The sequence below is a fragment of the Dipodomys ordii genome, unplaced genomic scaffold (assembly GCF_000151885.1).
Source record: "Dipodomys ordii isolate 6190 unplaced genomic scaffold, Dord_2.0 Scaffold34, whole genome shotgun sequence".
NCBI lineage: Eukaryota > Metazoa > Chordata > Mammalia > Rodentia > Heteromyidae > Dipodomys > Dipodomys ordii.
The window spans coordinates 10938705-10962217 of record NW_012267250.1 but is presented as its reverse complement, the minus strand read 5'-3'; the positions used below and the strand labels follow the sequence as shown (position 1 = coordinate 10962217).

At 39.0% G+C, this 23513-nt stretch overlaps 2 protein-coding genes across 2 annotated transcripts in view; one reads left to right on the top strand and one right to left on the bottom strand.

Moving 5' to 3' along the window:
- Positions 1-805, bottom strand: part of Reep3 (receptor accessory protein 3) — a 72126-nt gene extending 71321 nt beyond the window's left edge. Inside the window, exon 1 of the mRNA XM_013017120.1 lies at positions 750-805. The gene's annotated coding sequence lies outside the window, so the exon portion shown is untranslated. The remainder of the gene's footprint in view (positions 1-749) is intronic.
- Jmjd1c (jumonji domain containing 1C) overlaps positions 165-23513 on the top strand; it is a 183355-nt gene continuing 160006 nt past the window's right edge. The window contains exon 1 of the mRNA XM_013017119.1: positions 165-238. The gene's annotated coding sequence lies outside the window, so the exon portion shown is untranslated. The remainder of the gene's footprint in view (positions 239-23513) is intronic.

Below are 23513 nucleotides of genomic sequence, written 5' to 3'. Positions count from 1 at the left end.
GCGACGGCGGCGGTGGCGGTGGCGGTGGTGGAGGAGGAGGAACGTGGGCCAGGCCGGGGCCAAGCGGCGGGTGTGGGGGATCTGGACTGGGAGGACCCTTGCCAGAGCCTCCCGGCCTCGCAGCCGCGGCCCGATCGCCGCCCTGGCGCTCTAACCCTCCCTTCCCCGCCTCCCCGAGGCCTTGGGACGCCCGTCCGGTGGTGAGAGGAGGTGGGAGGCCGACGACCCGGACTTGAGGGTAGGGGTCGTTTACTGCATGTGTGTGTGTGGGTTAGGGGGCGGGGGGGGAAAGGAAGTGTTCAGCAGGAGCCGTGTCGGATGGAATCGTTTGGATCGGGCTTTAGATCCTGGGGAGCCAGGATTTTGAGAAGTGCTGGTCTACATCCGGTCCCCACGCGTTGGAGGAGGCCTGGGCACCAAGGGCATCCTTACGGGGTACCGCATTTCAAGGGGAACCGGAATAAGGTCGGGAACGCTTTGCACAGGCCTCTCGGTGGTGTGCCTCGCGGCCCTTGGTGCAGTGCGGGGAGGGGCCGAGGAGAGCACGGGGTTTCTTGTTTGCGGTAGTGGGTGTAATGGGATTGCTGTGCTGGGCCTCTTAAGGGCACCTTTGCCTCGGAGCCTGTGCAAAGGTTGTTTTACAGACACGGATTTCCAGTATTTCCGTAAGCCTGCCAGACACTCGGAGCAAGAGCAAAAGCAAAAGCTGGACCTAGGATTCTTGATTACAAGGTTGGATTACTACTTACGCCTTCCAGTTATTGCAAGTACCATTTACAAGGAGAATATGGAAACTTCTGTTAGGTTGTCGTCGTCGTTGTCAGTACTAGATTGGGAACACGACCTTAAAGTTACCGTTCGTCTTATTTATTTACTTTTTGCTCTCAGTTAAACCAGTTTTGTAGATTTCCCTACTATTCAAATAGGAAGAAGAAAAGAAGAAACATGGGCCTGGAGCCTTTCATGAAAGCAGTAGAAAAATGTGATCCTTTGGTTCGTGACACACTTACTTCATTTATTTTTTGTTCCTCAGTTTCCTCATAATAAAAAGAGGCTAATAATACTGTACCTTACCTCTTGCTTTCAGGAGTGATAGGAGGCACTGCTAAATAATATGTTTTAAGAAGCAGTCTGACTTGCTTGGAATAAAACCAAGTGTTAGGTAAAGATGATCTTCAGTTTTTAGTTCCCAGGGTCAACCAATTAAGTAATATCTTGATTATGAAAGAAAAGAGATCAGGGTTGAGGGTGGTTTAGCTTATTAGTATAGCACTTGCTCACCATGTGTTTTGCTCTTGGTTTCATTTCATCCCCCCCCCCTTCACCTCCTTCCCCCAACAAGAAATGAGGAAATTACAAACTGCTTCAGCTCTTTTTGCTTATTTATATTGATATATTTTATTTTACAAGTCATAATACTGACATTTGTCTAAGTCTTAGTTTTGGCTGTATTCAGCATTTAGTTGCAGCTCATGTGTACCACATAGCATCAGTTTTCTAGGGGAATTTTCTTGTCTAGTATATACCTTAAGTGCATTTCAATGTCTTTCAAATTGTCTTTACATCCTTAATTTTTACTGCAGTCATCCCTGCATTTTGAATGCCTCCGTGGCAGTCAAAATGTCCTTGATTTTTCTCAGTGCCCTCATGGTTTACTGCTTCATTTTCCTTTTTTTCCTTACACTTACTGGCTAATCTACTAGATGGATAATAAAATGTTCAATAACATGCGTATGTCCAAGTATCTGGCCCATGATAGGGTAAAGACCCAATAAAAATATTCTCTTAAGTATCAAACAAATATTTCAGTCATGTGTATTTCAGACCTCAGTGAGAGAGAAGTCTCTTAGAAATGTATATCTGGTCTTGCTTTTTTACTTTGAGGGGGTGTCATGAGTATCATTTTGGTGAGTTGTAAATAGTATCAATGTTTTCAGGCATTTCTTGAGCCCTTTAGCTTCATTTTATATGTTGTATATCTTACAGCTCCTGGCCTTTTTCAATTTATGCTTCCTTTTGCTGGTTTTCTTCTGTTTACCTGACGCAGTCCCCTTCTGATCTCAGTAGGCCATGGGTTGGAAATCACCTACCAAATGTTGAGTCATTCAGGCATTTCAGAAAGCCAGGTGTGTTTTTTCTCTTTAATATTATAGAAACTGAGGTTCTGAGAAGTTCACCCACTGGCCAGTGAACACATTCTCATTTGTAACAGACAAGACTCTAATCCACATTTGCTGTGTGATAAATAGATAGCTGAATTAGGTCTTAAGGCATTGGCTCCCAGTGGAGATTGCCTCTACCGATATATTAGGAAGCATTTTTTGGATTGTTGTAATGAATTAAGCCAGGAATGCTCCTTTTTTTTTTTTAAAAAAAAAAAAACTTTATGTGAGACAGACCTAGAAAAAGAATTTTCCCATATCCTTCATGATTTAGGAATATCTTGCCTGCCATGTAATTCTTGTAATTATCTGAGCCTAAACCCACTTACATTTGAAGTACTGATTTTCCTGCTTTTACAACTGTGGTGTCAGTTCAAGGAGGCTTTGTCTTGTTTACTGTTTGATCAATAATTGTTAACAGTTTTGCAAAATTGTCTCAAAAACCAATTTTGCATTTAGAGTAATCATGTTACATGGCTACTAATTGTTTTGTCCAGACATTTATATATCCATGCTTATTGTAATCACTTTTCTTTTTCGTTTATATTTTGTTAGGATAGATGGATTTGAAATAGTCTATAGGAAGATTGTTAATCATTTTATTTCAAGATGGTAAAGCAGAAATTGGGAAAAGAACTTTAAGGAAGAGGTTGAATCTAATAAGGGTGAGAAATTATTAGACTGAAGTAAAAGTAACTTGGTCTGAAGAGGACCCATATGCCTTTTAATGTTGGGTGTAGTTTCTGTTATTGGACTGCCTCAGACAGTTGATCTGCTAATGGTTGGCCATTAGATAAGTGCTCTACTGTGTAAGGAAAGGCTCTAGGGACAATGGGAGAAAAGGAAATACAGTACCTTCTGCTAAGAATCTTTTGGATTGCTTGTGATCTTTTCATTTAGAAATTATTTTTAAAAAGTTCGAACATAATTGTTTTGTTATCATATATTGTCCCTAGTATTCTTGTATTGTACTGGTATATTGTACTGCTGTGTGCCTTCTTCTTTTTGTTCTGCAAACCTGCAAAGATATTTTTTCCCTGTGTATTGAATTTAATCATGATGGGAAGCAGTATTAGGGTAGAGACCATTTCCTCAGGAGACCATTCATGCTCCCAGTAATGTGATGTTTGACAAGTCATAGTATGCTTGCTGTTAAATGGGTATAATAGTGGTAGATCAAATGTAAAATGCCTTAAGACTTAAGGGTAATGAGATTCATTTAAAAGAATTGCTTTCTTCCACCTTTTCACTTAGTTGTCCTATGAGATGTGGAATGTTCATTTGCTGCTGCATGTTAACAGAGTTCATTTATTAGCAAATCAACAAAGTGAGAGGTATACCTAGGATAGCAGAATTAGAGTACTGAGATAGTATCTAATCATGTAATAATTAATGAGTATGCTAATGAGAATGAATACTAGGTCACATTCTCATTGCTAATGGGAGAGAATTTGATGGCATGAAAACATTTTTATTTGGAAAAAGGCTAGAATTACTAAACCAATCTATCTTTAATACTAACTTAGAAAGTAGTACTAGGATGGGATAAGACTGACATAAAAGAAGAAACATTCTTTTTCCATTTGTTACCGCTTCCTTATCTTGTCTGCTTATGGTTTTATGTTTACGATGGAAATTATCTTCATGACATCTGATCAAAAATATAAAAAGTGATGACAAATTGTGGATTTGGTGTGTGTGTGTGTGTGAGAGAGAGAGAGAGAGAGAGAGAGAGAGAGGGTGAAGAAGAGAGGGAGAGAGGGGGGAGGAAAGGAGAGAGGGAGAGGGAGAGAGATCAAACTGGGTCTTGCTCTGTCAGTTAGCTTTTTCATTCAAGTCTGGCATTCTACCATTTGAGCCACACCTTCACTTCCTGCTTTTTAGTGGTTAATTAGAGGCTTTAGTTCACAGACTTTACTACTTGTGCGGGCAAATGTTCAGATCTTAGTCTCTTGAGTAGCTAGGATTACTGGCCTGAGCCACCAAGTGCCTGGCTTTGTGGACATTATTAATAGCAGCTACCTGTGTTAGCTTTCCATCAGATACTATGACACTGTATCTGAAAGAACCATCTCAAAGAAAGAACGTTTTATTTTTGTTCACAGTTTCAAGAGATTTTAATTCATGGTCATTTAGCTCCATTATTTTTGGTTGTGAAGTGAGGCAAAACATTATGGCAGGGATCTTGTAGCTGAGAAGCAGAAAAAAAGGGAGGAAGGACTAGAGTCTCAGTATATGTATCCTACATTGGCATGTATCCTACATAGGCATGTATCACAATGACCTACTTTTTCTAATTAGGCCCTACTTCTATCTCCTCAGGGTTCACCACCTCCTATTGGTGCCAGCAACTGGAGTTCAAGCCTTCACCACTTTTAGGGCTCCCAGCATTCATCCTAGTACATTTTGACAGTGGGATATGTCTTACACAACATATCTTGCATTGCATAATCTTAATTAAGGTAGATAATATTGTTAATTCACTTAATCAGGCATCACAGGGGTTCTGTGAATGAACAGGATAAAAAAAATCATGTATTCTTCCACTAACCTTTATCTGAAATAAAACATTCTTCCATTATCAATGAAGAAAACAAACCCCAGTAACAGTAGTATTTTTAATTCTTTTGATAATAGAAATCCGGTAAATAAGGATAATAGCTCTGGTGAAGTGATGCAATGGCTCTTCCAGAATATCCTGGTACTTTGTCATTTTTTGGCAAGCTAATGCAAGTTTAAGCTGCATTAACATGAAGCAAATGATTCATAAGATCTTGATCTCATTCTATTTTGCGGCTTGAACTCAGGGCCTGGGTGCTATCTCTGAGCCTTTTTGCCCAAGGCTAGTGCTCTACATTTGAGTTCTGCTTCTAGCTTTTTGCCTGTTTTTGGAGCTAAGAGTCTCATAAGAGATCTTCCTGGACTGCTTACAGTTACCTAAGTTAGGTAATGAGTACATTTCTTTTTGGACATTACCACTCCTTTCTTTGCTCTCTCCCAGTTCTTTATGATTTTTAAAGCTTTAATTAGATTAGCATTTTCTTTCCATTAATGATTTTTTGTCAAACTGTTCATATCAGAAACTACTTTATTTGGAGACCTAGCTTGCCTTTCAAAAAAGAAAAAGTAATACTTACTCTATAGGTAATATCTCTGTAAGCACAGGGAATTTCAGCTCATTCTTTCCCAGTTTAGAATGAATTCTCTTTTTGGGATGATAAATAGCTCTTTCTGAAGTTGGCAAGAAAACTTCCTCTTGGGACTTTCCTAGAAGTGTTATGACAGCTATTTGATTTAACTCCTTAGAAAGCTCTCAGAGTTGCCTTATTTGTCTGGAAAGAGTAAAGAGCTTAAACTTTTTTTCTCTTGAGAATGATTGTGGTTCTGATCTGGTATGTGACCAACTATGAAAGATTCTATCTTGATAGTGTGAAATAAAACAATACTAAATGTAGGAATCCTTGATGACTAGCCCAGGGGATCATGCCAGAGGCAGGCAGGCAGGCACTGGAGAAAGATTATTATAAGGTTTATTAGAGGGGCCTGTATCTTCCTGGGAGAGGGAGCACATGGCATCTGCCCCTATCCAAGTGGCAGGCAGGTCTGGGGGAGGAAGTGAGGGTGGAGGTGAGGGTAGATGCGTGCTCAGGTAGGTCTGGGCAGAGAGAAGGAGTGGCCAGCTGTAGGGAACTCTAGGGCAGGCAGGAGCTCAGGTCTAGGTGGAGCTGAGGACCAAAAGTGGGGATAATACTAACACTAAACATATACATTAAAATTTTGACTCTAAAACAAATTTCCATATGTGTGTGTGTGTGTGTGTGTGTGTGTGTATAAATTTGACAGTTTGACAAAAATCAATAATGGAAAGAAAATGCTAATCTATATTAAAGATTTAAAAATTATGAAGAACTGGTAGAGAGCAAGGAAAGGGGTGTAATGTCCAATATATATATATATAAATAAGGGGATCTATATTATACATAATCAGTATGAATATATATATATATATATATATAATATACTGAAGAGGGAATAGTAAAGACAAACTTGAGGCACCTGTTATAGTAACATACTCATTCCATAAATTTTACCATTGAGGAAGATTAGGCTAGAGGATGGGGAGTTTGAGGCCTGCTTGGGTTATATAGCAAGACTCTGTCTCAGAAAAAAAGGAAAAGAAAGTCATGTGCCTATGCCTCATGTCCATAATCCTAACTACTCAGGATCTTCCAGATAGACATAAAGGTTTGAAGCAAGCAAGGCACAAGAATTTGCATGCCATCCCTGGTTAACCAGCAAGATGCTGGACTGGAGGTGTGGCTCTGAAAAAGCTAGTTGTAAGCAAGAAAGCCAAGCCAGCTTGAGACCCTGAGTTAAAGAAAAAAGCTTGAATTAAAAAAAAGAGGTAAGTTTGGAAAGTACATTCATATACACTTTTGTAGGAGTTGAAGAAAGAGATAGAAAGCTTTTCTTTTCTGTTTATTCTAAATAATCAAGCCAAGCTGATAGCTTTATGATAATGACAGTTGTGCAAGAGGAACAAATTTAAGAGTTATTGTTGCAGACTCTTCATTAAAAATAAAATTATAAGTTAGGTGTTGATGGCTCACACCTATAATTTTAACTACTCAGGAGGCTGAGATCTGAGAAATGAGGTTCAAAGCTGGCCAGAGAAACAAATCATAGTCCCAAGTTTCGTAAACTAGTATAGTATTTGCCAAATACAGTTGTTTTTCAAATTACATATATTTTCTGTAAATGACTTGTGTTACAGTTCATAGTGTGTGAGAAGTGCCCATTTACTATTAACTATTATTATTATTATTATCTTTTGTCGGTCATGAGGCCTGAACTCTGGGCCTGGGCTCTGTCCCTCAGCTCTTCAGCTCAAGCCTTGCCAGTCTACCACTTGAGGCATTACACCACTTCTAGTTTTCTGGTGGTTAATTGGAGATAAGAGTCTCACGGACATTTCTGCCTAGGCTGGTTTTGAACTGTGATCCTCAGATCTCAGCCTCCTGAGTAGCTAGGATTACAGGTATGAGCCACCAGTACCTGGCAATATTTTGTTTTTAAGATAGTGTCTTGAGGGGCTGGGAAGGTGGCTCAGTGGTAGAGCACTTGCCTTGCATGCCTGAGGCCCTGGGTTCGATTCCTCAGCACCACATAAGCAAAAAGAAAAAAGCAGGAAGTGGTGCTATGGTTCAAGTGGTAGAGCGCTAGCCTTGAGCTCAAGAGCTGAAGGACAGTGCCCAGGCCCAGAGTTCAGGCCCCATGACCAGTCATTTCCCTCGCCCCCCAAAAAAGATAGTGTCTTGGTAACTTTGCTTATCCTGAACTTGAGATCTTTCTGCCTCCATCTCCTGAGTAGATAGGATTACAGGCATGTGCTTGTCAAACCAGAATCTTCTTTGTTGAGGGAGCTGTTCTTGACTTCATAGGACAGTGAACAGCATTCCAACATCTATCCACTGTTGCCATTTTTGGCAACCAAAGCTGTCTCTAGATGTTAAATAAATGTTCTAATGGGACAAAGTTTCCTACCCTGTCCTCCTCTATTCAGAACTGCTAGTCCAACTGCTTGCCCTTTTGCCCTTTCATCTGTGTTCCTGATTGGAAAAAAAAAAGTCACAGTTGTCATTATAAATTCCTATTTTTTTGTTTTAATAGGTCCTTAATTTTACCTAACAATTACCTCTTCTCAGCTCTTCTGTTTTTCTGATATTATTTCTAGTTTTATTCTCAAATTTCCCATGTCATTGCCTTGTATTCTTAGCAGATGACCTTGTCTTCAGAGAGAAAAGAAGATAGAAGTTATTTCATTTGTCCTCACTAGGCTTTGTTATATCAGCTATGAACTTACCTGAATTTGAATTATGGCCCCAGCAGATATTTTCTGACCTTTAGCAAGTTAACCTTTAAGCTTCATTTTCTTTATCAATCATGGCTATCATAATAAAAATCATGTAATGTGTTTATTATAGAGCATTGTCTATAGTGTCATGACAAGAAAAGGAAGAAGTCATGCAGAATTGTTTGGAAATGGTCTTTTAAGAAATGTGACTAAGTTAAGAAGTAGAATAATTACAGGACCATATTCAGGTAAGGAAGAGTATGAATTTGTTGTTTTTAGATGGGAGACACTTTAGCTGCCATTAAAGAGGATAAAATTAAAAGAGATTAATGTAATTTATTTTAACCATCTCTTAGTCTTCTTTATCCACATTCCATTTTACAGACAGGTCTAGCATTCTAATGTAAGTCTGATTTCTTTGCTTTTTTTTTTGTAGTCTTCTAATGCCTCCATTTGCCATTAGCCTAAAACTTCAAACTTTCTGAGTTACTTTTTACTAGTTTTTTTTTTTTTGTTGTTGATCCCTGCCAACATGACCTGTAGCTTTAAGTATTTTGTCTTTTTAACCTTATTCTCTTTATCCTCAAATGTTCCTCTCTCTACGGTCCAGTTAATTGTCCCAAGCTTCAGTAATGCTGCACTGAATTTGTCTCACTTCCTCAAATATGACTTGCTCTATCAAAATTGCTATTTACATTTGACTAGAACTATTTACCTTCTTTTTCTCCCTTCTGTGGCCAACTGATTGGCTTGCATTCTTTCTTCAGCCTTTCTTAAACCTAACTTATTACTGGATCACTTCTCTGACTCTAAACCTAGATTGCGTATCTCTCCTGTGTACTGCCATCTATTAATTTAATATTCACATTTGGATTTGTCATTACTTAATACCAAATTGTAAAGGTCTTGTTTATATTCCTACTATGAGGAGGGAGGGATTACACACTATACTGTTTTTAGGAAAAGATCCATTCATTGGGTTTTTTTTTTTTTTTTGGTCAGTCGTGGGGCTTGAACTCTGGGCCTGGGCACTGTCCCTCAGCTCTTCAGCTCAAGGAGAGCGCTCTACCACTTGAGCTACAGCGCCACTTTCATTGGGTTTTTGAAATGATAGTTCTTAGGATATTAGATCCTTGGGAAATTAAGTCTGTTGAACTGGCTTTGTAGCTTTACAGTCTACTTGTCTCTCATTAACACTGTGTAATCATGTTCATAACCTACCCATATTAACCATAGTGTTATTGTTTGTTAGTCTTAGTTTACTCACTTGAAAAAATGGTGATAAGATTAATAAGTCTGGGCACTGTGGGCTCATGTCTGTAATCCTAGCTACTCAGGAAGCTGAGATCTGAGGATTTTAGTTTGAAGCTGGCCCTGTACAAGACAATTTTTTTTTTTTGCCAGTCGTGGCCTGAACTCTGTCCCTCAGCTCTTCAGCTCAAGGCTAGCGCTCTACCACTTGAGCCACAGCACCACTTTCAGCTTTTTCTACTTATGTGGTGCTGAGGAATCGAACCCAGGGCCTCATGCATGCAAGGCAAGCACTCTACCACTGAGCCACCTTCCCAGCCCCTGTGCAAGACTCTTAACTCAGTTAGCCAGCAAAAAGAAGTAGAGTTGTGCAAGTGCTAAGAGTTCCAACCCTGATTGAAAAAGCTAAGAGTGCAAGGTTCTCAGTTCAAGCTCCAGTATTGGTACACACACAGATTAAGATCATTGTTGGGACCAAATGATATCATTCATGTTAAGTGTTTATCACAGGCCTAAAAGATCTCACTTGTTAATGATTAATATGTCCTTTTTTATTTTTATTTTTGCCAGTTCTAGAGCTTGAAATCAGGGCCTGGGCTCTGTCCCTGAGCCTCTTTCTGCTCAATCCTATTGCTCTACCACTTGAGTCACAGATCTACTTCCTGCTTTTTCTGAGTAGTTTATTGGAGATAAAGATTTCACAGACTTTCCTGTCAGGGCTGGCTTTGAACCTCAATTCTCAGATCTCAAGCTTCTTTAGTAGCTAGGATTGTAGGCCTGAGTCACCGGCACCTGGCTTAATATGTCCTTGTAGTACTACATTCATTATTGGCAGTATCGTGTGTCTACTTTAAAAAGAAGATGTGATTTAATATTTGAATCTTTAAATACAAGGCACTTTTAAAACAATGCAGAATTACATCCTTTGGTTTAGCAGAGAATCATAAAGTATAAATAGATGCCAGCTGCAATCTTACTTGCAGGAATAATCAAGGATATGAAAGTACATTGTGGGAAGGTAGTCTATCCTTTCTTTTTAAGTTTACAAACAAATTGTGTGTGTGTGTGTGTGTGTGTGTGTGATTGAAACCTGGTGATAGTTTTATCTGCCTTTATTAGAACCAGATGCTTCTGGAATCTAGTGGGCAGATGTAGGGATGCTGTTGAATTTCCTAAAATGTAGAGAGCAATCCCTAATACAGCAAAGACTTATCTGTCCTGAAATGTCAGTAGTGCCAAAGGTGAAACTCCTTTGCTGTCTAGATATGAATATTTTATAAAAAATACTTTGTAAAAGTGATAGCATTATTTTAAGCTTTTGTTATTTTTACCTGCAACTGAAAGAAATATTTTCTCTTTACATTGTTATTGAAATTGTTATTTCATCAGATAATTCAAATGAATTGTTTCCATAATTACTCTGTTGTTTTCCTAAAGATTAAGAAGGAAGGGCTGGGAATGTGGCTTACTGGTACTATGTTTGCCTAGCATGCACGAAGCACTGGGTTTGATTCCTCAGTACCATATAAAGAAAAAGCTGGAAGTGGCACTGTGGCTCAAATGGTAGAATGCTAGCCTTGAACACATAGAAGCTCAGGCCCTGATTTCAAGCCCCAGGACTGGCAAAAAAAAGAAAAAGAAAAAAAAAAGAAGGAATTCATTGATGACTTAAAGTTCTTTACACTAGTATTTATAGTTTTGATTATGACTTTATGAAGGTAGTTATGGTGAGTAGAAATAGACATTACAAAATGATTACATTACATAAACCATATACACTAATCAGGAGTTTTATTAAAAAATTGTAAGCATTTAATTGGCTTAAGAAAATACACAAATGAGCCAGACACCAGTGGCTCAACTTAGGAGGTTGAGACCTGAAGATTAAAGTTAGAAGCCAGCCCAGGCAGGAAAGTCTGTGAGACTATTTTATCTCCAATAAGCCATCTTTAAAAAAAGCTAGATGTGGAGTATGGTTCAAGTGGTAGTACATACACTAGCCTTGAGTGCAAAAGCTCAAGGACAGCACCAGGTCCTCAGTTCAAGCCTCAGGACACATAAAATACACACATAAAAATACAAAATGAGTTGTTACTGACCTTTCTTGGCATTAATTGAATGCTTTTTGTTGTTGTTGATACTAATCCTGTTACACTATATAATATACATTTACTTACCTAGCTTCTTCATATAAAATCTATTATTCTCATTTAAAATGAGAAAACCAAGTTTTAGTATTTTGAACTATAGGTTCAAATATATTTAATATTTCAGTGCATTATTCCTTATTGAGTCTTTTGTTGTTGTTCTTGTTGGTCGTGGGACTTGAACTCTGGGCCTGGGTGCTCGCTGTCCCTCAGTTCTTCAGCTCAAGGCTAGTGCTCTACCACTTGAGCTACAGCACCACTTCCAGTTTTCTGGGTGCTTTATTAGAGATAAGAGTCCCATGGACTTTCCTGCCTGGGCTGGCTTTGAACCATGATCCTCAGATCTCAGCCTCCTGAGTAGCTAGGATTACAGGTGTGAGCCACTTAGTGCCCAGCTTCCTTATTGATTCTTATATTGGCCAATGAAAATCTCTTCCAGTGGCTCCTCTGCCTTCTTGTATGGTACATTTATTTAATAAATGCTATTATATATGCAAATATATGCTAAATTATATACCTTCCAATGTATTTTTTTACTATATACTAATCTAGAGAGATGTAATTAATTAGAAAGTATTTAAACATTATTGGTTAACAGTCAATATAATGTAATAATAGTTAGGAGTATTGTTGGGCTAACCTACCTCTAATTACCTATGCAAAGCAAATTGTGCCTCAGCTTTGTTTATATAATCCTCCATAGTCTGATTTCTAAGGAAAACAATTTATTTCTCAACAGATAAAAGTTGTACCTGCAACATTTGAGGAGTTGGCATATGGTACTATGTGGAATACTACTGTGTTATGTATAGGATGGCATTTGTAAAATATATAGACATGTGAATCTTAAATCTGATGATTCTACAATGTGGTTATATTAAACATTTTTTCTAACATGTAAGTATAAATTATTTGCTAGACAAATAAATTATTTGCTAGACAATAAAGCTACTTAATACCTCCCATTCTGTGGTGTAGAATAAAAGTAAGGTACAGACTATTTATTGTTCAATCACAAAAATAAGTTCATATACTCATAGCTGAGATCTGAGCTTTTGTTTACTATACATCCATTTTTCACTGAATGATGTTACTGGTAATAGAGCAAAGAGCCATAGTGCTCACTATCTGAAGTGGTTTTACATCTGGAGGTGATCCTGTTACATTCCCACCTTTTGTTGTTTTGGTTATTTTTGAAGGTTCATTACTGCCCCCATTGAATGTATTCAGGGGGCCCACTTAGGATCTGAGATTGCTATGAAAAACACACAATTGCTTCTTGATCTAAAATCTTTTTTTTTTTTTTTATTTTGTTGGTTGTGGGGCTTGAACTCAGATCCTGGGCACTGCCCAGCTAGTGCCACCAGCTCCACTTCTGGTTTTTGAATGGTTCATTGTAGATAAGAGTTTCATGGGGACTTTTCTGCCACTGCTGGCTTTGAACCTTGATCTTCAGATCTTAGCTTCCTAAGTAGCTAGGATGCTTCTTGATTTAATAGAACTATTTCCTAAATGAATAGAATCCTTTATATTGGCCCTAGAACAATGTTATCATATTGTACACCCACCATAATAAATCTCTACAGTATAACTTTAAAAACAAGTATGGTATTTTTTACTTTGTGATAGACTTGATGTGAATGACATCATGTATCTATCTTCTGAATTAACAGATAAACTGAGTGTCAGGATGTAATCCAAGCTTCTCTGAACCCATTAAGTAACCCAGGCTGTCACAGAATTCACCATCCTCCTGCCTCAGCCTTCTGAGTGTTGGAGTTATAGATGTGTGCCCTATTCCTGGTACAGAAGAACTTTTTAAACTTGCCCAACTTTGGGAGGTAACCTGTAAGCCCTTAGATTATCTTGCTTGATTAATGTTTGTTTGCTTGGACCATGGACTCTGTTTTGTCAATGTTATATTCACGTTGGGGGTGTTGAACCATGTAATTATCCCTTGACCTTTGTAGGGGCTAAAGATAATGGTAAGCCATACCCATACCCTATCTGTGTTCAGAACTCCAAATAGTCTAAGCTTCATTTGGGATGCCAATACTCCTTGTTTATTGTCACTTGTTGCTGAAGAAATAAGCATTCTGCCTAATTTCACTGGAAGAGGTCAACTAGAAGCTTGTGCCGACTGTTTTCTGCTCTCAGTCCTATGCTGCTTTGCCTTTGCTGATTTTAATTTGTATCATTTTGCTGTAATAAACTGTGACTTGAGTGTGAATATAATGCTCTTGAGTTTTATATGTCCTTCTGGTGAGTCATTAAACCTCAAGGTGGCCTTATGGGTTTGAACTGCTATGCTTATCCATATTCAATAGTCAGTTCTTTGTTATCGTTGAGTAGCATTCCATAATATTTTTATTTTTAACTGAAGGACATTTTTTGTTTTCTCTAGCTTTTGGCAACTATAAACAGAGCTGTATTACATATTTGAGTATAGGTTTTTGTGTGATTATGGGTTCTAATTTTACTTGGGTAAATATGTGAAATTGGAATTGTTCAATCAAATGAAAAGTACATGTTTTACTTTATTAAAAACTGCCAAATTTGGGCTGGGGATGTATCTATATGAAAATTCTGATTGCTCCTCATTAATACTTGACATTGCCAATGCTTTCTTTGTTTTAAGTTTTAGCCATTCCAAGTTTGCAGAAATACCTCATTGGTTTTAATTTGTATGTCCCTTATAGCCAATCACATTAAGTACTTTTCTTATGCTTATGCTTTTACATTTATGCAGATATTGTAAGCATATATTCAAATATTTTGTCTACTTCAAAAAATTTTTTTTGCTAGTTCTGGGCCTTGAACTCAGGGAAAATTCTTTACATGTTCTAGATACTAATTTTTACCGGATGTTCTTTATCTGGATATTTTTAGTTTTAATTGCGTTGTATTTATAATTAATGAGCATGTTTTGAATCAATTTTTTTTTTTTTGTCAGTCATGGGGCTTGAACACAGGGCTTGGGTACTGTCCCTTAGCTTTTTTTGCAGAAGGCTAGTAATCTACCACTTTGAGTCACAGCTCCACTTCTGATTTTCAGGTAATTAATTGGCGATAAGGGTCTCACAAACTTACTTGCCTGGGTTGGCTTTGAACCATAATCCGCAGATCACAGCATCCTGAGTAGCTAGGATTACAGGTTTGAGCATCAGTACCTGGCTATAATCCAATTCTTAGTAGTGCTTTCTTTAGCTTATACACTAATGTCTGTGGTTCAGTTTGAATTAATTTCTGTATAAAGGTACATGATTTGGACTGCGACATATTTTTTGAAATGTTTAGATAACTAATTGTTTTAGCTCTATTTGTTGAACAGATTGTGCTTTTTTCATTGATTTGCAGTTGTACCTTTGTTAAAAATCAATTAACCAGGGCTGGGAAGGTGGCTCAGTGGTAGAGTGCTTGTCTTGCATGCATGAGGCCCTGGGTTTGATTCCTCAGCACCACATAAGCAAAAAGAAAAAAGCCAGAGCCAGGCGCTGGTGGCTCATGCCTGTAACCCTAGCTACTCAGGAGGCTGAGATCTGAGGATCGCGGTTCAAAGCCAGCCCGGACAGGAGAGACTGTGAGACTCCTATCTCCAATAAACCACCAGAAAACCGGACGTGGCGCTGTAGCTCAAGTGATAGAGCACTCGCCTTGAGCTGAAGAGCTGAGGGACAGCGCCCAGGCCCAGACTTCAGGCCCTATGACTGGACCCCCCCCAAAAAAATCAATTAACCATAAAAATGTGGATGTTTCTAAAGTATTTGTTTTCCTCTGTGTATCCTTTTGCGAATACCATATTATAGCTTTGTAAATAATCTTGATAAAACTTTTTGTAGCCTTCAGATTTTCTTTTCTTTCCAAAATTGCCTTAACTGCTCCAGTTCTTTTACTTTACTTTATGTGACTGTGGAATCAGCTTGTCAGTGTCGGTGGGAATCTATTTTTTTCTCTTGTGTTTGTTGTGAGTTTGTAAATTAATTGTAGAAATGACTTTTCCTTAACTGCTTTGATAATTGAGAATTAGCTCCCTATTTCCCTATTGGCTTTTCATGTATGCCTTTTCAGAGTGTGTGTGTCTGTGTGTGTCTGTGTGTCTGTGTGTCTGTGTTCTACTGGGGATCAAAGCCCAGGACCTTTGGGAATCCTAGGCATGCCCTCTACCAGAGCTACATCCCTAGTCCTCTTCTTTAATTTCCTTTTGTGTGTCACAGCCTGAGACCATATGCTAATACTTAATACTTTAAAAAAATTACTTTTTATTATGAGCTTTGTGAACAGATTTTTAGAGATAATTTTTATGATGTCTATTTCCAGAGATACTCCTTTTTTCTTTACATAGGTCTACCTTTCTGTCTGCTGTCATTTTCTTTTTTTGCTTTTGGTGGTGTTGGTGGTGGTTTTGTTTGTAATAGGGTCTCCTGAAGTCTAGACTGGCCTTGAGCTTTTGATTATTCTCTATTCTCTACTTGCCTTTCAAATGCTGAGATTGCAGGTATTTTTCATTAAGTTTATTTTTGAAAACTCATTGTTTGATTGGTAAGTATTAGTTTGTATAAATTAATGTTTGTATATATTAATGGTTGTATGTATATTACCTGTAAGAACTTAAGAAGAAATTTTGAAGTCATTCTGGCTAAAAAGAATTGTTTTTTTCAATCTTCTAACATTTGAGCCTTGTATTTGCCATGTTACAAGAAAGAACACTTAACACATTTGTACTTGTTGAATTACCTGGCAGCTTTACAAGCAAACTTTCAGAAACTTAAACATGTTAGTCATTTTATGAATGATATCAGAGTAAAATAGCTTGTTCAGAGTATTTTCTAGTTAGTGGCAAAAGTAATCTAGATTTCCTTGGTTTCTGCTCTTTGATTATCTCACATTATATGAGTACTAATTTCTAGTTCGCTATATTTAGAATACACTTTTTTGTCTTTTTTTTTTTTGGCCAGTCCTGGGGCTTGAACTCAGGGCCTGGGCACTGTTCCTGAGCTGCTTTTTGCTCAAGGTTCTACCACTTGAGCCACAACACCATGTGCAGCCTTTTCTGTTTATGTGGTACTGAAGAAGAGAGTCCAGGGCTTCATGCATGCTAGGCAAGCACTCTACCACTAAGACACATTCCCACCCTCTAGAACACACATTGTAAAGCATGTCTGTCAATGACTCTGGAAAAGGAATTGACTAATTTTACCTAGGTGCTTGTAAGTTTTATTAAAAATTATGTTGGTTGTCAGCCTTCTGAGTCTTTGTCTTGGTTACTTAATGTTAGGTAATAAATTGTTCTGGAGAAGCAGAATGCTATGCAGCATATTGGAGTATAGGTTTGTAAAGTCTTTTGAGGTCTAACTTTTATTATGTCAAGAAGTTTTGGAGTGAAACCTAGGACTTGCAAATACTGAACTTCTGAGAACATAAGGCTTTGGAATTGAACCACTATTTTATATACGCTCTTTAATTGAATAAATAAATAATCACTAGTGGTGAAGCACACATGGAGCTAGAAGACAATGCTTTCCTTTATATAGAGCAATTTATCTTTATTACATATTTATGTTAGGGAGCACTTTATAAATCTCATTATATTTAATCACGTGGCTCTTAGAATGTGCCCAAGAATGGAAGGATTGAAGATTCTCCTGTTTCAGTACGAGGTCTTTTGTTTTGGGTTTGTGTTTTTGAAACCAGATGTCATTAATTTGAGAATGTGCCTCAGAGCTGTTGTGTTCTTGATCATAAACTTCATTTTCTAAGATCAACCTTCATCTTGGAGAAGAATATGCTGAGATTTTTGAGTCAGTATTATTTTTTAGTTTATATTACACTTTTACTTTCTTACATTTACTGCTTTTAATACAATCTGGAAGCTCTTGTATTTAAAGAACTTTCATGGCTATGAATAGATGCTCTTTTAATAATTTTAACTCTTGTTACTACTAACCTGGCTATACGGAAAGCTTGTGGAACAATAATACATGGTGTGCAAACTAGCATCTAGTGTATCTTAATACTAGTTAATAGTTGCAACATATATGAACGAGGTGATAATAGAATTACAGTGAAAACTGAAAGACCCTTGCTGTGTGCTAAATGATAACTTTCTTGTGGTTTCTCATTTCGGAAGAATGGGAACTTTCCAGTGCTCAGTAATTCTCCACCTCTAATGTCTCATCCTTTAAAAAAGATGCAAGTTCAAGAAGAAAGTGTTGAAAAAGGTGGTTCCTGTTTAGTTAAAATTTAAGTTGGGAACTGAGTACCAGATATAGAGGAGCTGCCCAATTAGAAAGTTCAATAGAGATTTCTGCTGCTCTTTTTGTTTTCTCTTCCAAACAGCATTAAGAAAGTTCCATTTATATATTAGCTTCACCAAAAACATGATATGAGTTTGACCTCTCTAGGAGACTAAAAATAGACTGGTATTTTGGATATAAATTTGAATGAAATTGGTAGCTTGGTTGCCAAATGAATTTTTTTCTTGTGAATTGCTTTTCTGCTGGAGGCTTATTTAACAATGTACTTCTTTTGTGAAATGAGATAATATATAACATTATAACAAAGGTAATAAATAACTTTATTGGAAAAATAGAACTCATTCATGACTTGACTAGAAATTCTAGGTTTGTCTTCATTTTGTTGGATTAAGAAAAGGTATAAGGCTGGAAAGGTGGCTCAGTGGTAGAGCGCTTGCCTTGCATGCCTGAGGCCCTGGGTTCGATTCCTCAGCATCACATAAGCAGAAAAAAAAGCCAGAAGTGGTGCTGTGGCTCAAGTGGTAGAGCGCTAGCCTTAAGGTGAAGAGCTGAGGGACAGGGCCCAGGCCCAGAGTTCATGTCCACGACTGGACCCCAAAGAAAAACAAACAAACAAAAAAGAAAAGATATAGCTGAGTATAGTGGCACATGCCTCTAATCCTAGCACACAGGAAGTTTAGGCAGGAGGATCTTGTTCAAGGTTGGCCTGGTTTTTATAGCCTGAGCCACATCCAGAGGGAGACCCTTTCTCTGAAAAATAAAAGTTATATTTTATGTTTATTCACTAACATACAATAAAATGTATTGTCTTTTCTTTGTGAAGTTTGATACTGAAAGTAGTTATGAACATGATAGACACACTGTCCTTGTACTGATAGTTTATACTCTTATTAAGTGAGACAAATACAAATCAATTATACAATAAATAGTATAAATATAATTGTAAATATAGAGACAAATAGTACTTGTTCTGAAAACCCATAATTGGATAATTGGTTTTAGTCTAGAAACGGGGATAGCTTTCTTGAGGAAATCACATTTGAATTATCATTATCATAAATTTGATTGAGAAACTGAAGTTAAATAAGTTCCAAGGGAAATACCTAAATACAAACTATGTATGGATTAGTTATTAACATAGTAACATAGATTTATCACATTCTTGGTCTTCCACTTGAATGCTTTAGTTGAAATTGTTGGTTTCCTTCTATTTTTGTTTTTTAGTAATTTTTTAATTGAGATTAAGTGATTACACAAATTTCATAGAATTGTGGGATAGTGATATTTGAAGTCACAAACACATTTTAACCTTCACCAGGCAAATTGTTATTATCATGGTCTATAGGTTTCCTTCTTTTAATGGTGGCTTTTACAGTTCCACAATCTTCTGTAGACTAATGGTGACAAACCTTTGGTCCTTGAAATTGTTTGGTACATGATCAGACAAGCATGCTTTTCATATGCTTCTTGTCAATTACCTTAGCCATCTGCCCTTATTGATAGTTTTGTAACATCTGACTTCAAGTTCTAACAGATTCAAAAAATACTTGGTAAATAAAATACATTAATCTTACTTGCTTTTCTATTGGCACTTCCTTAAGTAAACAAATCAAAGCATTTCTGTTGTCTGTCTTTCCAGATAGACTCTGAGCCTCTCAAGGACCAAAGGGACCCTTTCCTCAGAACCTTGTAGGATGTGAGATGCATAGTAAGTGCTAAATGAATATGGAGCAAGTCAGTTATGAATAATCTGTGTTAAAAAACAGGAAGCAATTTGGTAGTTGATCATCATGTTTTTTTCAAGTCTTGTTTAATTGTTCAAGTTAGAGGCCCTTCAATATCACAAGGCCTTTTTTTTTTTTTAACAAACAAACCCCCAAAACTAGTGCTCCTTAATGTGTGGTTGTTGGTAAGTTAAGTTACTAAGTGGTTCTCCAAACTTCATTTCCTTTATCCTTTAGGTAAAAATTAAATGTAAGGTATATACCATAGTGTCATGAATGATGACATGGATGACAAGTGTTGGAACAAGGAAAATAGGTTAAACTTTTTATCTGTGTATGTGTGTTTGTGTGTGAGTGTGAGTGTGTGTAGGGGGGGAGGGAGAGAGAGAGAGGTTTAGTGTTTAGACTTTTATGACTTCAGGTATAATTCAGGGATAGAATGCTTGCCTAACATACTTTTGAACCTGGGCTCATTCCTCATTAAGTGAAGAAAAAAAAAGACTCTCTTAGTGGCAGTTTGACCATTTCAGTGATCACACTGGGTGAAAAAAATGGAATCCATATCTTTAGTCTATTTTTATGGCTTTTATCACTACAGTAAATACATTATTTTTGTTTGTAAGTCAGCTTTTAAAATAATCAAGTACTTGTAATTTTTGTCAATTAAAATGATGAAATCTGTTTTGTGTAAATTGACATGTTGTATAAGGTTTGATCAAATTGGTGTGTACCTATGTTTGTGCACATATTAACATGGCATACATTCATATGAGAGGGAATCAATAGAAGATCTATATTTCTAATTTCTCAGCTTCTGTAAGTAAACACTTTTTAAATTTATTTTTTGCCAGACTTGGGGCTAGAAGTCAGTGTGTGGGCACTGCACTGTCACTGAGCTTCTTTGCTCACAGCTAGCACTCTACCACTTGAGCCACAGCACCATTTCTGGCTTTTTTTGTGGTGCTGAGGAATCAAACCCAGGGCTTCATGTATGCTTGGCAAGCACTCTACCACTAAGCCACTACACAGCCCACTAAATAGTTATTTAAAAAAACATTTCTGTATCACTCTCTGCTTATAGTGAAGGTTACTATTATTCTCTTTTTTTCATTTATTAATACTGGTGCTTTCTTAACATAAGGAGACTTACGAATTAAAGACATTCTGAAGTTTCAAAGCTGACTTAAAATTCTTTTCAATTGCATATCATTTATACAGGTATGATTTGCTAGTGTAAATAAATGAATACAAATATCCCTTGAAATAAAACAAAGCCCAAAATACAAAAAAAAAAAAGACTCAAAATCTTTGTTCTTCTTACTCTTCTTTAGATTTTTTTTTTTTTTTTTGGTTGGTCTCAGGGCTTAAACTCAGAGCCTGGGCGCTGCTCCTGCACTCTTCAGCTCAAGGCAAGCGCTCTACCACTAGAGCCATAGTGCCACTTCCGGTTTTCTAGTGGTTTATTGGAGATAAGTCTCACGGACTTTCTTGCCCTGGCTGGCTCAGCCTCCTGAGTAGCTAGGATTACAGGCGTCAGCCATCTGCGCCCGGCTTCTACTTTAGATTTCTTGAAAAAAAAAATCCACAAATTAGTGTAAATGGTAGGTATTGATTATAATCAAGGGATTTATAGAATTTGGGAAAACAGGGCTAAAATGTAAGTAATTTGATTTAATATATTCTAGATGTGGCCTTCTGAAAAACTTTTTATATATGAAATACAGAGATTAATTTGAGTTTATATTTTTATTGGACTTCATAAGGATGAAATTCAATATACAGTGGGAGTTCTAGGGACTCCTAGTGAAGTAAGGAGACTGGGTCTAAGCAATAAGCCTAGATAACAGAGAACATTCTTTAGTTTACAAATGTGTCTTGAATTAAGTTCCAGAAAAGTCTTACTTCCCTTAGATAACTGGTCCTTGATTTCCCTTGATTGTGTCCACATTTGATTTGCTTTTACTTATATTTAACACTTTGGTTAGATTTAAGTGTTTTCTTCTAGCTTGCTTGGCTTATGTATGACACTTTTGTTATGTCTAATTCCTTACACCTTATGTGGTTTTGGGCTGTATACGTTTTGTGCTAACTGCAACCGCAGCTGTCAGTCTTTGAGTCCACTAGCAGTCCACCAATTCTCCTATAAAGATCCACAATTTGGCCTTTTAAGTGGTGATTTCTTTGTTTCTGGCGACCGAGTTCCCAAACAACACTAGGAGAGATTGTCTATAAATTTGAAAATATTGGTGGGGCTTGGGATCCTCACACTTAAAATTCCAGCACTCTGGAGGCTAAGGAAGCCTGGGCAGTTTTATGTCAAGCTACTATGAATTGCTTAATATAAAACAGCTCAATATATACTCTGAGAATATAATTAGCATTATGAAATTTATGAAAAAGCAGTTATTTGCTTTTCTCAGCTGATTTGTGTTTTTCCTTTTTGGGCCTAAGATATCCCTGGGAAGAGCCAGGCAATCTCCATTTAAACAATTATGATGTACCTAAGGTTACAAAGCAAATCACTGAACCGGGTGCTGGTGGCTAAGGATTGTGGTTCGAAGCCAGCTTGTGGAAAGAAAGTTCATGGGACTCACTAACTAATCAGCAAAAAAGCCAGCAGTTGTGGTTCAAGTGATGGAATGCTAGCTTTGAGCAAAAAGGTCAGGGACAGCACCTAGGCCCTGAGTTCAAGCCCTGGGGACCCCCACTCTCCACCCCCAAAAAAAGGTGTGTCCAAAATTGAACTACTTATTGGCATCTGTTATGGAGGTTTGATTTGTGAGACTTCGCCGTCACAGGTTACTAAAGGAGTTCTAAGTTGACGGTCTGTATGTATATGATTAAAAATCCCTGCTGTAATTGAAGTATTTTTCTCAAGCTATCATTGGATAAAATCCTTTCTTAAGTCCTATTTTCTCATAAACGAATCTGGAGTCTTGGCTCCTTTTATTATTTGGTACGACTCCTGGGGCTTGAACTCAGGGCTTGGGCGCTGTCTGAGTTCCTGCTTTTTCGTAGTTTGGTAGAGATGAGTGCTGGGGCTGGCTTCGAACCACGTTGCTCAGATCTCCGCCGTACGTAGGATTACAGCGGTGGCTGACCCCCAGTGTCTCCCCAGCGACCCAGGACCAAGGCCTTGAGAGGTCAGAGCCTGGGGTCGAAGGTGCTGGCCGAGCTGTCAGTGGAGCTGGGTGTTTGGGAAGTGTGAGCTACGAGCAGCGTCGCCATTGGGCCTGGAAGGGGATAGGTGGGTTTTCCACGGCAAGGCCGGGGATCCGCACTCGCCGAGTCTGGGCCTTGGGGGCCTCGCCTCCAGCGGGAGGTGGTTCCGGCCTGCCGCCGGGAATGCGGACGGTTCCTCTCCCGGACGACAGGCTCCGGGTTCGAAACCGTCACTCTAGAGATGCGGCATTTAACCCGTGGTGGCGTGGAACCAGAACACTGGCCTCGGGTAGACCCCAAAGGCTCTCAGTAGTGCTGTGGAAGGTGAACGTTCCTCTCCCGCGCAGCCCGCTCCCCGCCCCTCCCCCCTCCCCCGCGTGGCTGGCACTATTTTCCGTCCGCGGACGTTCCGCCGACCCTCTCTCGGCCCCCCCCCCCCCCCCCCGCTCTCCCGCGCCGGCGGAAGGAGACGCGCAGCGCGCCGCCTGCAGGCGAGGGAGGCGGAGTGGTACCGGCGCGGTGGCGGCGGCCGGGCTCCCTCGGGCTCCCGACGGCGCGGTGGGGATTCCTTGTCAGTTTTCTCCCCGGCCCCCTTGGACCCAGAGGTCGCGAGTCCGAGAGCTGAGGGAACGGCGAGGGGCCGGGGTCGTCGTGTCCGCGGGGGCAGAGCGTCCCGAGCGCCCGGGTCCGCGCTCTCTCCTCGTGGGGTCGCGGGGGTCTCCGGTCTCGTCCCTGGGCATGGGCGGCCGGTAGGAGCGGGGCTTCCGCTGCGCGGGGGTGAGCGCCGGGCCATGGCGCAGGAGACACGGCCGGAGCTGGTGGGGAAGCGGTTCCTGTGCGTGGCGGTCGGCGAGGAGGCGCGTCCGGACTGCGGGGAGAGCGGACGCTGCTGGCGGAGCTGGCGAGCGGGGGTCATCCGCGCCGTGTCGCACCGGGACCGCCGCGACCCGGACCTGGCG